This window comes from Tachyglossus aculeatus, chromosome 9 (assembly GCF_015852505.1).
Source record: "Tachyglossus aculeatus isolate mTacAcu1 chromosome 9, mTacAcu1.pri, whole genome shotgun sequence".
Lineage (NCBI taxonomy): Eukaryota > Metazoa > Chordata > Mammalia > Monotremata > Tachyglossidae > Tachyglossus > Tachyglossus aculeatus.
The window spans coordinates 42,683,930-42,698,787 of record NC_052074.1 but is presented as its reverse complement, the minus strand read 5'-3'; the positions used below and the strand labels follow the sequence as shown (position 1 = coordinate 42,698,787).

Genomic DNA, 14,858 nt, shown 5'->3' with positions numbered 1-14,858 from the left:
CCAAGAGAAGTGAAGTGACTTGCCCAAGGTCACCCAGCAGACAAGTGGCAAGTCACTTAACTACTGTGGGACTCAGTTTCTCATCTGGATAATGGGGATTAATACCGTGAGCCCTATGTGGGACAGGTACTGAGTCAAAGCTGATTGATTTGTATCTAACCCAGACTGGCACATAGCAAGTGCTTAGCAGACACCATAAAAAGACGGGGGACATAATACTGTATGAGGCATTGTGTAAACGTACAAGAGTAGAAACATTTGCAATTCCCATCTCTGAGACCCTTACGATCTAAGAGGGGTGGGTGGAATAGATATAAATCCCTGGCTCGGCCATAGATAAGAGTCAGAGAATAGATTTAAATCATAAGCACAAGTGGATAAATAAAAACCAACAGATAAATGGATACGTTTATGAGCACTGAAGTGGTTGATGGGATGGCATGTCTGGGAAAGTTGGGGATTAATCAGGTTACAGCCTCCAGAGCCTTTAAAGTAGACACGATTATCTCCTCAGGGTCAGACCAACATCACTGAGATGAATTCCTCTCCTTGGAGCAGCCAGTTGGTTAAAGAGAGAGGGAGAAAGAGAGAGAGTGCTTGTGTGTGTGTGTGTTTAAAAAAAATCTGCTGTTAACTCATAGAGAAGCAGAGTGGCCTTGAGGAAGGGATCCAGGCCTTCTAATCCTGCTCTTCTACTTTTCTGCTGTGTGACCTTGGGCCAGTCATTTCTTGCCTCACTTTCCTCATCAGTAAAATGGGGGTACAACGGCTGCTCTCCCTCCCACTTAAACTGTGTCCAACCTGATTATCTTGTATTTATCCCAGCACTTAGTACAGTGCTTGGCATATAGTAAGCACATTGTTATTATTATTATGATTTCTTCAGTCCACAGAAGCGGGAGTTGGAGGAGGGGAAAGCTGCTAGCGGCCTCAGTTCTCATCTGTAAAATGGAGAAAAGATACCTGCTCTCCCTCCCTCTGCAACTCAGGTACCATCTCTATATGGTAGAGATGCCAATTTGTACTTCCCAATTTGCCAATTTGTACTTCCCAAGCACTTAGTACAGTGCTCTGCACACAGTAAGCACTCAATAAATACTATTGCATGAATGAATGAGCCCACTGTTGGGTAGGGACTGTCTTTATATGTTGCCAATTTGTACTTCCCAAGTGCTTAGTACAGTGCTCTGCACATAGTAAGCGCTCAATAAATACAATTGATGATGATGATGATGATGAATGAACGAACTCAGCGCCCTGTGTGGGACAGGGATTGTCTCTGATCTGATTATCTTGTATCTAATCTAGCACTTAGTGTAGTGTTTGGCACCTAGTAAGTGCTTTAATAAAGACCGTCATAATCATCATTCTGAAGCTAACACCAGGATTCAGTCCACTTACACTGCTGATATTTTTATTTATGCCCGAGAAAGCCTTGACACACTCTATTTTCCAAACGAAGACGTGTTCAATTAGAGGAAAAAAAAAATATTTTTTTAGTATTAAATCTAAAGGACGAGTTTCTACACTTCATTGATTGATGATTATTGCGGGAAAATTTGATCTTTTATGCATAAATCCTTTGACAGTGGTTGTCTGTCAAAAATAATGATCCTTTTAAAACTCATGAATAAATAATGAGGCAGGGCCCATTTTGCATAAAAATACACACTCATTTACACTCTGTCCACCGGAATGAAATATGGCCCTCTGCAATAATGACTCCACGATGGTTGAGTGATGAAACATCATTAATTGGATTCATCTGGCATTAATACTCGGCCTTGGCTTGCAGGAATCTATTTCCAGCACGGAGGCCGTTCGGGTTTTGCATCTGAGACCTCAAACAGCTCTTCCACAGCTGAAGCTGTGGATTGCAATTCCCACTACTCTTTCCGTCTCGGGCCTGGCCGGGAAGTAATTTCGGAGCTGCCAATGAGGGAATGTTATAGAGGATCAGTCCTTGGGGGCTTCCAGAAGGGTCCCTCTGGGGCCAGGGGGAGAGGGCAGGGAACGGAGTCAAGAGAGAGATGATCCTGTCAGCCTTTGTTCATCTTTCTCCTGGCCAGAAACACTTCCCTCTTCTGCTCAGGAAACATCTCCCCAACTCCCTCCTTTAAAACCCTCCTCTGAAGACACTGGCTCTCAATCAATGGTATTTATTGAGCGCTAACTGTGTGCAAGGCACTGTACTAAGTGCTTGGGAAAGCATAAAAGAGAAGAGCTAGAGAAGCAGCGTGGCTTGGTAGAAAGAGCCCGGGGTTTGGAGTCAGAGGTCACGGGTTCATATCCCGGCTCTGCCACTTGTCAGCTGTGTGACTTTGGACAAGTCACTTCACTTCTCTGGGCCTCAGTTCCCTCATCTGTAAAATGGGGATTAAGACTGTGAGCCCCCCGTGGGACAACCTGATCACCTTGTAACCTCCCCAGCACTTAGAACAGTGCTTTGCACATAGTAAGCACTTAATAAATGCCATTATTATTATAAAACAGTAGAGTTGGTAAACAGGAACTTTCAAGCCATAATATCTGCTGCTAACCCATTTATGCATTCCTCAGTCTACTTATTTTTTGTTTCATTTTGTTTTTTACTGGTATTTGTTAAGCATTTCTGTACTGTAAGCGCTGAGGTGGATACAAGGTAATCTGGTAGGGGTGCAGTCCCTGTCTCACAGAGAGCTCACCATCTTAATCTCTGTTTTACAGATACAAGCTAATTCATTCATTCAATCATATTTATTGACTTTCTGCTGTGTGCAGAACACTGCACTAAGCTCTTGGAAAGTAGAATTCGGCAACAAATAGAGACAATCCCTACCCAACAATGGGCTCACAGTCTAGGAGGGGGGAGACAGACAACAAAACAAAACAAGTAGACTGTCATCAATAGCATCAAAATAGATAAATAGAATTATAGATATATACACGTCAGTAATAAAATTAATAGAATAATAAATAAGTACGAATATACGGAAGTGCTGTGGGGAGGGTGGTAGAGCAGAGGAAGGGAGTAGGGGAGATGGGGAGGGGAGGAGGAGCAGAGGAAAAGGGGGCCTCAGTCTGGGAAGGCCTCCTGGAAGAGGTGAGCTCTCAGTAGGGCTTTGATGGGGGGAAGTGAGCTAGTTTGGCAGAGGTAGGATGGGGGCCAGGGGTCGATGGCGGGACAGGTGAAAACGAGGCATGGTGAGAAGGTTCGTAGCAGAGGAGCGAAGTTTGCGGGCTGGGCTGTAGGAGAGAAGGGAGGTGAGGTAGGAGGGGGCGAGGGGATGGGGAGCTTTGAAGCCAATAATGAGGAGTTTTTGCTTCATACAAAGGTTGATAGGCAACCACTGGAGATTTTTGAGGAGGGGGCGGTGACAGGTTTGGACACAGTCCCTGTCCCACATGGGGCTCCCAGTCTTAATCTCCATTTTACAGACGAGGGAACTGAGGCCCAGCAAAGTGAAGTGACTTGCCCTAGGTTGAATAGCAGACAATTTGTGGAGCCGGGATTAGAACCCAGGTCCTCTCACTCCCAGTCCCTTGCTCTTTCCCCTAAACTCTGCTATCCCCCAATGGAAACATACAGCAGGAGAAGCAGTGCAGCCTAGTGGAAAGAGCAGGGGCCCGCGAGTCAGAAGACCTGGGATAGAATCCCAGATCTCCCAAATGCTTGCCTCACACCCTTGGGCAACTCGCTAACCTTCTCTTTGCCTCAGTTGTCCCGTTCCCCCACCTACTTAGACCGTGAACCCCATGAGGGCCTTGGACTGTGTCCATCCTTGTATCCACCCTGGCGTTTAGAACAATATTTGACACACAGTAAGCACTCAACAGATACCTCTTCTTCAAATGCCATCGAGTCATTTCCGACCCATAGCGACTCCATGGACATGCCCTCTTCAGAACCCAACAGATACCACGCACGCCCCCACAAAAAATGTTTTAGAATCCCTCAGAGAACAGCTCCTCTGCCACGGACATGAACCCGAATATGAGATTGCATCTGTGAGAGAAAAGTCCGTAATGTAATCAATACAAAGCAGTGGCCCAGCTGAGCCCAAACCTAATTCCCGAGAGGGCCCGGCACAATCTCTTGTCCCCGAAGACACGGCCCGTGATGTTAGCTCTCGGGCGCTAGAGCCGTGATTGATTGATCAAAGCCTGACCTTCAGCTGCCTCTCGAAAGGGACTCATCTGGGGCTCATCGCCATTAAAGAGAGACCTGCCCTCTCCCGTCTCCAACCCCTCCACCGGGCGTCCAGGGGGGAAAAGGACACGGCGTCAGGTGCCCCATCACTGTACAAGGTCACTTGGTCCCAGAAATGTCGCTTCCTCCGAAATTGGTGTTATAAATGAACACTGGACTCATCCACCCCTGAAAGGTCACCCTGGGACTGGGCTTGCGATAAATAACTTTCGCAACCCAACAGGACCAAACCGGGGGAAGAAGGAATCGACAATCGAGGGAGGCACAGACAAGCACACGGAGGAATCCTCTGGTGCAGGAGGGGCCTACCAGTAATGCCCGCTTTCATTTCCGAACCATAAATAACACCCGTCCCGACTCAGTCCGAGACCAGATGAATTATGGGAACGAAGGGGGGAGGAAGGGAGTCTCTGGAGGGAAGTCACTCCTCGTAAGTGGGAGCCGTAATCTCATCCGTCAAGATGTCCTGATGGGTGGCTTCGTTCCCCCCGACATTTTCATTCTTATTCCGGCATTGATGGATGGGGCGGTTTGGGGACACTGGGGGTTTTGAAGCACCATTTCCTTCTGAATGTGAGATGGAATGGGTCTGGTGGACAGCCTGTCAGTCAGCTATATTTATTCAGCGCTTACTATGGGCAGAGCACTGTACTAAGCGCTTGGGAGAGTACAATATAACAATAATCAGACACATTCCCTGCCTTCAGTGAGCTTAGAGTCTAGAGGGGAAGACAGACACTTATAGAAGATATAAAGCACTGTGGAGAAAGAGCAACGAAGCGGCCCATTCAGTTACTGATCTGAGGATTCCTCTGGAGACAGATGCCTCACAAGGGAGGAAGGGTCAATATACCATTCTCCCTTAAAGCAACTTTCCCTCTCTCCCTCCCCACTGGGGGATGGCGGTTGGGAATCCTGCCCTATTTGCTGCCTAGAACAGAACCAAAGTCTGGCACAGATGGAGACAACACGGGAGTAAGGTGATTTCAAGGAACTGCGGTCCCTGGAGCCGAGCCCGGGGCGGGCACCGTCAGATCTAGACTGGAAGCTCACTGTGGGTAAGGAATGTGTCCACCGACTCTGTTATATTTTTATCTTGTATTCTCCCAGTCTACGATCAATCAATCAATCAATCGTATTTATTGAGCGCTTACTGTGTGCAGAGTACTAAGCGCTTGGGAAGTACAAGTTGGCAACATATAGAGACAGTCCCTACCCAACAGTGGGCTAATCAGGCAAGACACAGTCCCCATCCCTCATGGGGCTCACAGTCTAAATAGGAGGGAGAACGGTTATTGCCATTTTACAGATGAGGAAGCCGAGACCCAGAGAAGTTCAGTGACCCACCCAAAGGCACAAACCAGGTATGGAAGCACTGCTAGACTGTAAGCTTATTCTGCGCAGGGAACATGTCTGTTCATTGTATTGTACTCTCCCAAGTGCTTAGGACACAGTAAGAGCTCAATAAATACGATGGACTGCCTGACTGAGAGCTGAGGAACTCCCGCAGGGAATCGAGTAGATAGATGTAGGAAGGGAATTCCACTAGAGGAGGGACGGGAGGAAGGTGATTCTGGTGGAAGGGGGCAGGCCCTTGGCCCATTTGAGTACTGTGGAGGCTGACAGGGTCTATGAGAGACTGGAAGGAAGAAAGGCAGCACCTTGGGAGTGGACTGAGGAGAGCAGAGAGCAACGCCTCGAGCAAGGGCCAGAAATGCCTGGAGATTGAGGAAGGCAGTCTCCACCTGAGGAAAAGTCATGTCAACCCTGCGGTCTTCCCATCTGTCAGGACCCGATTCCCATTCCGTTGGTTTCCCAGGGGCTCCACCCCTCCTCCTTGCCTGATTTGAGAAAGCCAAGGTTGTCTTGCCTCTAGAGCCTTGCTTCTAGGGTCGGCTGGGCCGAGCCGGGCTGGGTTGGGCTGGCTGCCCATCTGCCTCGGCCCCATCCGTGAGTCACGGCAAGAGGCATTACCTCAAGGGAGGATAACATCATGGTGGTTGGGAACGGCAGACAGAACCACTAATGTTCCCAGGAAGATCAGTCTGTCCGTCCATCTGTCCTCTCTTCCGTCCACCCATCAGTCCATCCCTATATCCATTTGTTCTTCCATTTGTCAGAGAAGCAGCGTGGCTCAGTGGAAAGAGCACGGGCTTTGGATTCAGAGGTCACGGGTTCAAATCCCGGCTCCGCCAATTGTCAGCTGTGTGACTTTGGGCAAGTCACTTTACTTCTCTGGACCTCAGTTACCTCATCTGTAAAATCGGGATTAAGAATGTGAGCCCCCCATGGGACAACCTGATCACCTTGTAACCTCCTCAATGCTTAGAACAGTGCCTTGCACATAGTAAGTGCTTAATAAATGTCATCAATCAATCCATCAATCATATTTATTGAGCGCTTACTGTGTGCAGAGCACTGTACTAAGCGCTTGGGAAGCACAAGTTGGCAACACATAGAGACAGTCCCTACCCAAGAGTGGGCTCACAGTCTAGAAGACTAGACTTATCATTATTGTTATCCATCCATCTACCTATCCATCCACCCATCCATCCAATCATCCCTCCATCCATCCATCAATCCATCCATCCCTTATATAATAAGAGAACCATTTTCTTGGAACGGGGATAGTTTGAGGATTCTCCACCGCTGAGATCTATTTCTAGACTTGGTTTGATATTGTCTTAAGCTCCCAGAGGGCAGGGATCATGTCTACCAACTCTACACATAGTAAGTGCTTAATAAATGCCATCATTATTATTATTATTACTGTATATTTCCCTCCCAAGTGCTTAGTACAGAGCTCTGCACACAGTAAGCACTCAACAAATACCACTGAATGATTGGTTTGTGGATGTTGTTGTTTATGGTGGTTGCGCAATCAAATTAACAGTGGTCTTTATCTGACTACCCCGACTTAGATCATGAGCTCAGCGTGAGGCAGGGACTGTGCCCAACTTCTTGCTTTTATCTACCCCAATGTTTAGCACAAGGCTTTTCATTCATTCATTCAATCGCATTTACTGAGTGCTTACTGTGTGCAGAGCACTGTATTAAGCACTTGGGAAGTCCAAGTTGGCAACATATAGAGACGGTCCCTACCCAACAGTGGGCTCACAGTCTAGAAGGGGGTGACAGACAACAAAACAAAACATATAAACGAAAAAAAATAAATAGAATAAATATGTACAAGTAAAATAGAGTAATGAATATGTACAAACATATATACATATATACAGATGCTGTGGGGAGGGGAAGGCGGCAAGGCAGGTGGGATGGGGAGGGGGAGGAGGGGGAGAGGAAGGAGGGGGCTCAGTGTGGGAAGGCCTCCTGGAGGAGGTGAGCTCTCAGTAGGGCTTTGAAGGGAGGAAGAGAGCTAGCTTGGCGGATGTTGGAGGGAGGGCATTCCGGGCCAGGGGGAGGACGTGGGCCGGGGGTCGATGGTGGGACAGGCGAGAACGAGGCAAAGTGAGGAGATTAGCATTAGAGGAGCAGAGGGTGCGGGCTGGGCTGGAGAAGGAGAGAAGGGAGGTGAGGTAGGAGGGGACAAGGTGATGGACAGCCTTGAAGCCCAGGGTGAGGAGTTTTTGCCTGATATATGAGCACTTAATAAGAACCATAACATTCAAAACCCAACAACCAACCTCCCTCCCCATCCTCATCTGAGTCCTGGAGCAGAGCGAGGGAGCTCAGCTGATTCTCCCCAGCGAAAACAACCTTGTCCTGATTGCTCCTCTCTGGGGACAGCTGCATTCATTCAAGGGTATTTATTGAGTGCTTACTGTGTGCAGAGCACTGTACTAAGCACTTGGAAAGTACAATTCGGCAACAGATACAGTGACAACACCATGGCAGGTCCTCCTGGGCCCTAAGCTAAGATTCCCTCCGTTACTTCTGGGAGGCCTGAACCCAGACCCCAGAGCTAACTGACCAACTCTTTGTCCTATCTACAAGCCCTTCCAGTCAGGAGGGGGACTGAAGGCTGATTCCAAAGGAAATGGAAATAGTTATAGATTTCAGCCAAACCACGTGGCCTAGTGGACAGAGCACTGCCCTGGGAATTACAGGAATTTGCCCTCTGATTGCCGAGTGACCTTGGGCAAGTCACTTAACTTCTTTGTGCCTCAGGTTCCTGAATTGTAAAATGCGGATTCAATAGCCGTTCTCCCTCCAATTTTGACTGAACCCCATGGGTGGACAGGGACTATGTCTATCTTCGTTAACTTGCATGTTCACCAGGGTTTGGCACAGTGTTTGAGACATAGTAAGTGCTTAACAAATATAATGATAATAATCTTTCTTTGGTAAACAAGGGGAAAGAAGGTGCTTGTAGAAGTCAGAAGGCAGAGCATGACCTCTCCAGAGAGAGAATACGGCGGAGGATTGTGTTATGTTCTTATACTTGACAACTCTCCAACAACTATTCTTGGTGAAAGTCTTCAACAGGATGCTCCACCGTGAGGTTGTCCACTCTCTGAACGGCCCCGGGAAACACAGAGGCAAATCCAGCGGGGGTCTCGTGGGACACCCACCTCTTTTTCATATGTATATGATATTTGTTAAGTGCTTACTACGTGCCAGGCACTGTACTGACTGCTGGAGTAGACACAAGCTAATCAGGTTGGACACAGACCATGTCCCACGTGGGTCTCACTGTCTTAATCCGCATTTTACAGATGAGGTAACTGAGGCCCAGAGAAGTGACTTGCCCAAGGTCCCACAGCAGATAGGTGGCAGAGCTGGAATTAGAACCCAGGTCCTCTGACTCTCAGGCGCGTGCTCTAACCATTGGGCCATGCTGAGTCCTCAACAGGAATTGGCTTTTCAAGGACATCCAGAACTGAGTTATCAGCTGGCCCCGAATGTCCCCCCTCCACCTCACTCCTAATCTCGCTTCCCGGTGATGTCATACGGATTCCCAACCCCCAGAGGTTCCACCCCACCATCGCCCAGCTTGGGAAGGGATTGACATCATGGGAGTTTGCTCATCCTGCCCCACCCCATTTCTCCTCAAGTCTGGATTGCTGAGTGATCAGCAAACAAATGATTAAGAGCAATCCCGGTGGCTGTTCCCAAACTAGAGCTATCCATCAATCCATGGGAGATTTAAGGCACCATTTTAGACTGTGACCCCACTGTGGGTAGGGACTGTCTCTATATGTTGCCAACTTGTACTTCCCAAGCGCTTAGTACAGTGCTCTGCACACAGTAAGCACTCAATAAATACTATTGATTGATTGATTTTAGGAGTTAAAGAGACTTGTTCGCTGGAACCACAGGAAGTCATCTGAAATACTGGAAATGAGGGATTCTAGGGTTGTCCTTTGCCTCAGTTTAGACCGCAGGTTAATAATTACGGTATTTATAAGTGCTTACTATGTGCCAAGCACTGTTCTGAGTGCTGGGGTAGATTAGAGGTAATCAGGTTGGATGCAGTCCCTGTCCCACAAGGATCAGTGATTATTGAGGAAAAGAGACATATTTCAGAGCAAGAGAACCAGGTAGCTTGCAGTTTTGATGCCCCCTACTAGTTTGTGCCTTCTAACTCTTCTGTACTCTCACAAGTGCTTAGTACAGTGCTCTGCACAACACAGATGCTCAATAAATATTATCGATTGATTAACGTCTGTGCCTCCTCCTGACTTTAGACCCAAGCCGTGCAGAGTGAGACCCCAGACAGACCCCCCACCCCCTCAACAGCCCCAACCTCCAGCCCAGGGCTACTCCTACTCAAGGTTAGAAGGACCTGGGTTCTAATTCTGGCTCTGTCACTCATCTGGTGTGTGACCTTGGGAAAGTCATTTATGTTCTCTGTGCCTCAGTTATCTCCTCTGCAAATTTGGAATTAAGACTGCGAGCCCCATGTGGGACTTGGACCGTGTCCAATCTTATATGTACCCCAGCACTTAGTATAGTGCCTGGCACATAGTAGGCACTTCAAAAATACCGTTAACAAAAAAATTCTGGGCTGAAGGGAAGGGAGTGGGATGGGGGGATTCTCACGAAGCTGAAAATCTTTGGCTAACTGAAAAATCATACACCCTGGTCTGCTGATGTGTGAACCAGGGAAGCAGTGTAGCTAGCGGAAAGAACCCAGGCTTGGGAGTCGGAGGACCCGAGTTCTAATCCCAGCTCCACCACTTTTCCACTGTGTGACCTTGGTCGTCACTTCACTTCTCTGTGCCTCAGTTCCCTCATCTGTAAAATGGGGATTAAGACTGGGAGCCCCACATGGGACATGAACTGTGTCCAACCTGCTGATATCTACCCCGGTGCTCAGTACCTTATCAGTCATGCACCAATCATCCAAGTGGGAAACTGATGTATATTGAATTTTTTGGAAAAGTTACTTTTAGGTCATATATTCCTAAATAATCCTCATTCTAAATAAGAAAGCTTTAGAGGAGTCTGCTGCTGATGCAGGTCAGAGGGCGGGACTTACTTTGAGAAAGAATCTAATCATGTCTTCCAGGTATTTGATCTGAGCCAGCACGCATTAAATTCAGCTATTACAAATTGAATATCCGGGGACAAGTCGACTCGTGAAGACCGGTTGGCACAGAAGCTAATGCCTTGAACTGGCAGCAGGGCGAGAATTCCACCGCACCTGCATTGTTAGAAACTTCACCCTGAAAGATCAGCTTGGCTTTGGCTAAGTGCCTCTAAATTAGGCAACTTCTTCTCATGAGACCAGTGTCTAAGACTGAGGAGCAGCGTGGCTCAGTGGAAAGAGCCCGGGCTTTGGAGTCAGAGGTCGTGGGTTCGAATCCCGGCTCTGCCCCTTGTCAGCTGTGTGACTTTGGGCAAGTCACTTAACTTCTCTGGGCCTTGGTTACCTTATCTGTAAAATGGGGATTAAGACTGTGAGCCCCACGTGGGACCGGGACTGCGTCCCACCTACTTAACTTGTATCTACCCTGGTGTTTAGAACTGTGATTGGGACAAAGTAAGTGCTTAACAAGTACCATTATTATTATTAATTATTAGTAGTATTATTATTGTTGCCAACTTGTACTTCCCAAGTGCTTAGTACAGTGCTCTGCACACAGTAAGTGCTCAATAAATACGATTGATTGATTGATTGATAGTAGTAGCAGAGGTGATCCCGAGAGGTTGGCATACACAGGTGGCTTGAACTGCAACCCTGGAAAGGCATAGGGAGCAGAGAGGGATGTGAGCCATAATTCCAGAGGGAAAGGGTACCCTGAAGGTTTGGGGTCCAGAGGTTAGGATGGTGGAGGAGTGAGGCTCTTACCTCTGAGGGGAGAAATGGTCAGAAAGTTTGGCAGCCAATCTTACCAGGCAGTGGAAGATCCTGAGGGTAGGATCTGGAAGGGGGTGAAAGTGGGATTTGGGACATCCTGAGAGGAGAGCGGAAAGGACCAGAAGGATGTTTATGCCTGGACGCCTACAGGAAAGCAAGAGGACACCTGGGGAAAGGTGGGAAAGTGTTCGAAAAGGAAAAGGCAGTTGCATCCAAATTCTGCTCTATTTGCTACCTAATTAACTCTGACTAATAATTGCAAGGCGTACATTAAAAACCAATTGGAAGCTAACGTCAGTGCCTTCCAGTGGTGTGAGCCATAGGGGAAGCATTTACCTGGGAATCTAAGAGATGGGGAGGGAATCCTTTCTCTCCGAAGCTTCCTGCAGCTGACCCTGGGAGGGGAAAGGCAGGCCAACACCCAGATGATCTCCTCGCTGCTTGGAGGGGTGTTAGGTTGAAAGACGAGGAGTGCCGAGGGAGTGAGGAGTAGGGTTAGCTAGTCAGGGAACCCCAATCCTATCCGTCCAGGGAAGGGGATGGAAGGAAAGGAATTTACGACCCAAAAGACATTATCAGGTGTCTGAGCTCTCCTTGGTCATGAGTGGTATTTATTGAGCACTCACTTTGTACAGAGCACTGTACTAAGCACTTGGGATACAACAGAGTGACCCCAGGGGCTATTCCAGAGATGATTTAGGGCTGAGAATCCCCAGAAGACACACCTGCAGGTTGCAAATGGTTGAACTAAGTAATGGGGGAACGTAGAGAAGAAGATAATGACACAATTCCTCTAGCGGAGGAATCTAGCCGAGAGGGCGAGCCTAGAGAAACTGACAAAACAATCCAAGAAAATCAATCACCACACTGAAATCCTTTCTCCTTTTTCTCTCTTACACAAGCACACTTTCTGTGAGAGCCGACTCCTGGCATACAGAGAGTAAGAACCATTGGACACAATCCACCTCCACAAACAAAGGTCAATGTCACAATATGCACGGAAGATTCTCAAGATTTGAATGTTTCCTCTGAAGCATCTTTGTCCTCTTGCACAAGAGAACTGCGGTTAGGAGATAATATGCATCATTTCCCGAGGTCACCCAAAAGTGAAAGGGGGGGAAAAAAATGGAAAATTCCCCCACGGATGCTGAGGAGGCACAGACACCTCAGTGCCAAAAACAGGGGTTTGATTTTCTCCGCAGAGCGGTAAAAAAAATGTGACACCTGGATGTTAACGAACTGATCCTGGCACTAAAGCCATTTTGGCTTCCCTTCCTAGTGTGTGTTATGGAATTGAAACTAAACAATGCAGGCTCATTAATCCTACAGAGGATTACACGGAAATACATTTTTTGGCAAATCAGGAGGTGCTCAGGGTGGGTAGAAGTGAATCACACAGACACCGGCCTTCCTAAAAAAATATTGTAGGAGATTCTGATACTTACATTTCAAAGGAATATAGCACTATGGAATGGAACCTACCCTCTTGGTACCCTACAGAGGTTTTGAATGGATTCGAGAAGTTTAATACAGTGCTCTGCACATAGTAAGTGTTCAGTAGATATCACTGATTGATAGAGAAGCTGAAAACCAAGATGGCTGCCAATATGGCTGTCAAGGAAACGCCTGCACAGCTGAAAGAAGTGGCTGTGAAATGGAAGAGAATATCCATATATATATATATATATATATATATATATATATATATATATATATATATATATATATATATACTGTGGTTTTTGTTAAGCACTTACTATGTAGGGAAAGGAAAAAGATGAAGGAATTGGAGACCAGCATATTTTCCCCTGGCAAGTGCCAGCCACAGACATGGCAGGAGCCTGGAATAGAAGAAGGAAAGAGAAGACGGTGGGGGGGTGATCTAGTCAAGAAGATCAATCAATCAATCAATCGTATTTATTGAGCACTTACTGTGTGCAGAGCACTGTACTAAGCGCTTGGGAAGTACAAGTTGGCAACATATAGAGACAGTCCCTACCCAACAGTGGGCTCACAGTCTAAAAGGGTGAGACAGAGATCAAAACCAAACATACTGACAAAATAAAATAGAATAGATATATACAAGTAAAATAAATAAATAAATAAATAGAGTAATAGATATGTACAAACATATATACATATATACAGGTGCTGTGGGGAAGGGAAGGAGGTAAGATGGGGGGATGGAGAGGGGGGCGAGGGGGAGAGGAAGGAAGGGGCTCAGTCTGGGAAGGCCTCCTGGAGGAGGTGAGCTCTCAGTAGATCATGCAAAGAAGAGTCAGTCAGTCAATCGTATTTATTAAATGCTCACTGTGTGCAGAGCACTGTACTAAGCACTTGGGAGAGTACACTCTAACAATAAACAGACTCATTCCCTGCCCATGAGCTTACAGTCTAGAGAAGCTGGAGGAGGAGAAGAAAAGGAAGTCACCAAGGGTGAGCAGATTGCCTTCCACTCGCTAGCCACTGCCCAAGCTAGGAATGGAATGGGAATACCTCTGCTTGACTCTCCCTCCCGTAGCCGAGGCTGGTAGAGTACTAGATATTCTCCAGATGCGACCCCGAGAGTGGATCCCTAACATCACCACTCCTTTTTTGCCCAGCATTCCCAGGAAAAATGGGCAGCGGCCGCAGTCTCCTCCTTTCATTCATTCATTCAATCACATTTATTGAGTGCTTACTGTGTGCAAGGCACTGTACTAAGCGCTTGGGAGAGCACAACATTAAACAAACACATCCTACTGACAGAAGCAGCGTGGCTCAGTGGAAAAGAGCCCGGCCTTTGGAGTCAGAGGTCATGGGTTCCAATCCCGGCTCCGCCAGTTGTCAGCTGTGTGACTTTGGGCAAGTCACTTAACTTCTCTGGACCTCAGTTACCTCATCCGTAAAATGGGGATTAAGACTGTGAGCCCGCCGTGGGACAACCTGATCACCTTGTAACCTCCCCAGTGCTTAGATCAGTGCCTTGCACATAGTAAGCGCTTAATAAAGCCATTATTATTATTATTATTATTATTACTCCCCTCTGCATCATCCTGGCTTACTCCCTTAATTCATCCTCCCTCTCAGCCTCTCAACACTTATGTAATATCTGTAACATTTATTTCTATTAACATCTGTCTCTCCCTCTACACTGTAAGCTCGTTGTGGGCAGGAACTTTGCCGTTGTAGCATACGCTCCCAAGTGCTTAGTGCAGTGTTCTGCACCCAGTAAGCATTCAATAAATAGGACTGAATGAATGATTGAAAGGAGGGGTAGGTGGTGGTCCAGACACCAAGCCACACGGCACTTATCTGGATGTGCAATGGCAGAAAATTCCCACCGGACGCCACTAAGCCAGCCAGCTGCATTGCCTGTCTCAAGGATCACCTTCCCGGATTAAGCCCAATTTTCCCTGGCTCGCT

General features: G+C 47.3%; 1 non-coding gene across 1 annotated transcript; it reads right to left on the bottom strand.

Moving 5' to 3' along the window:
* Positions 1–13,887: 13,887 nt before the first annotated feature.
* LOC119932641 lies at positions 13,888–14,024 on the bottom strand. The gene has a single exon (XR_005452385.1). It is a non-coding gene; the product is annotated as a small nucleolar RNA SNORA7 (small nucleolar RNA).
* Between the last annotated feature and the right edge of the window lie 834 nt (positions 14,025–14,858).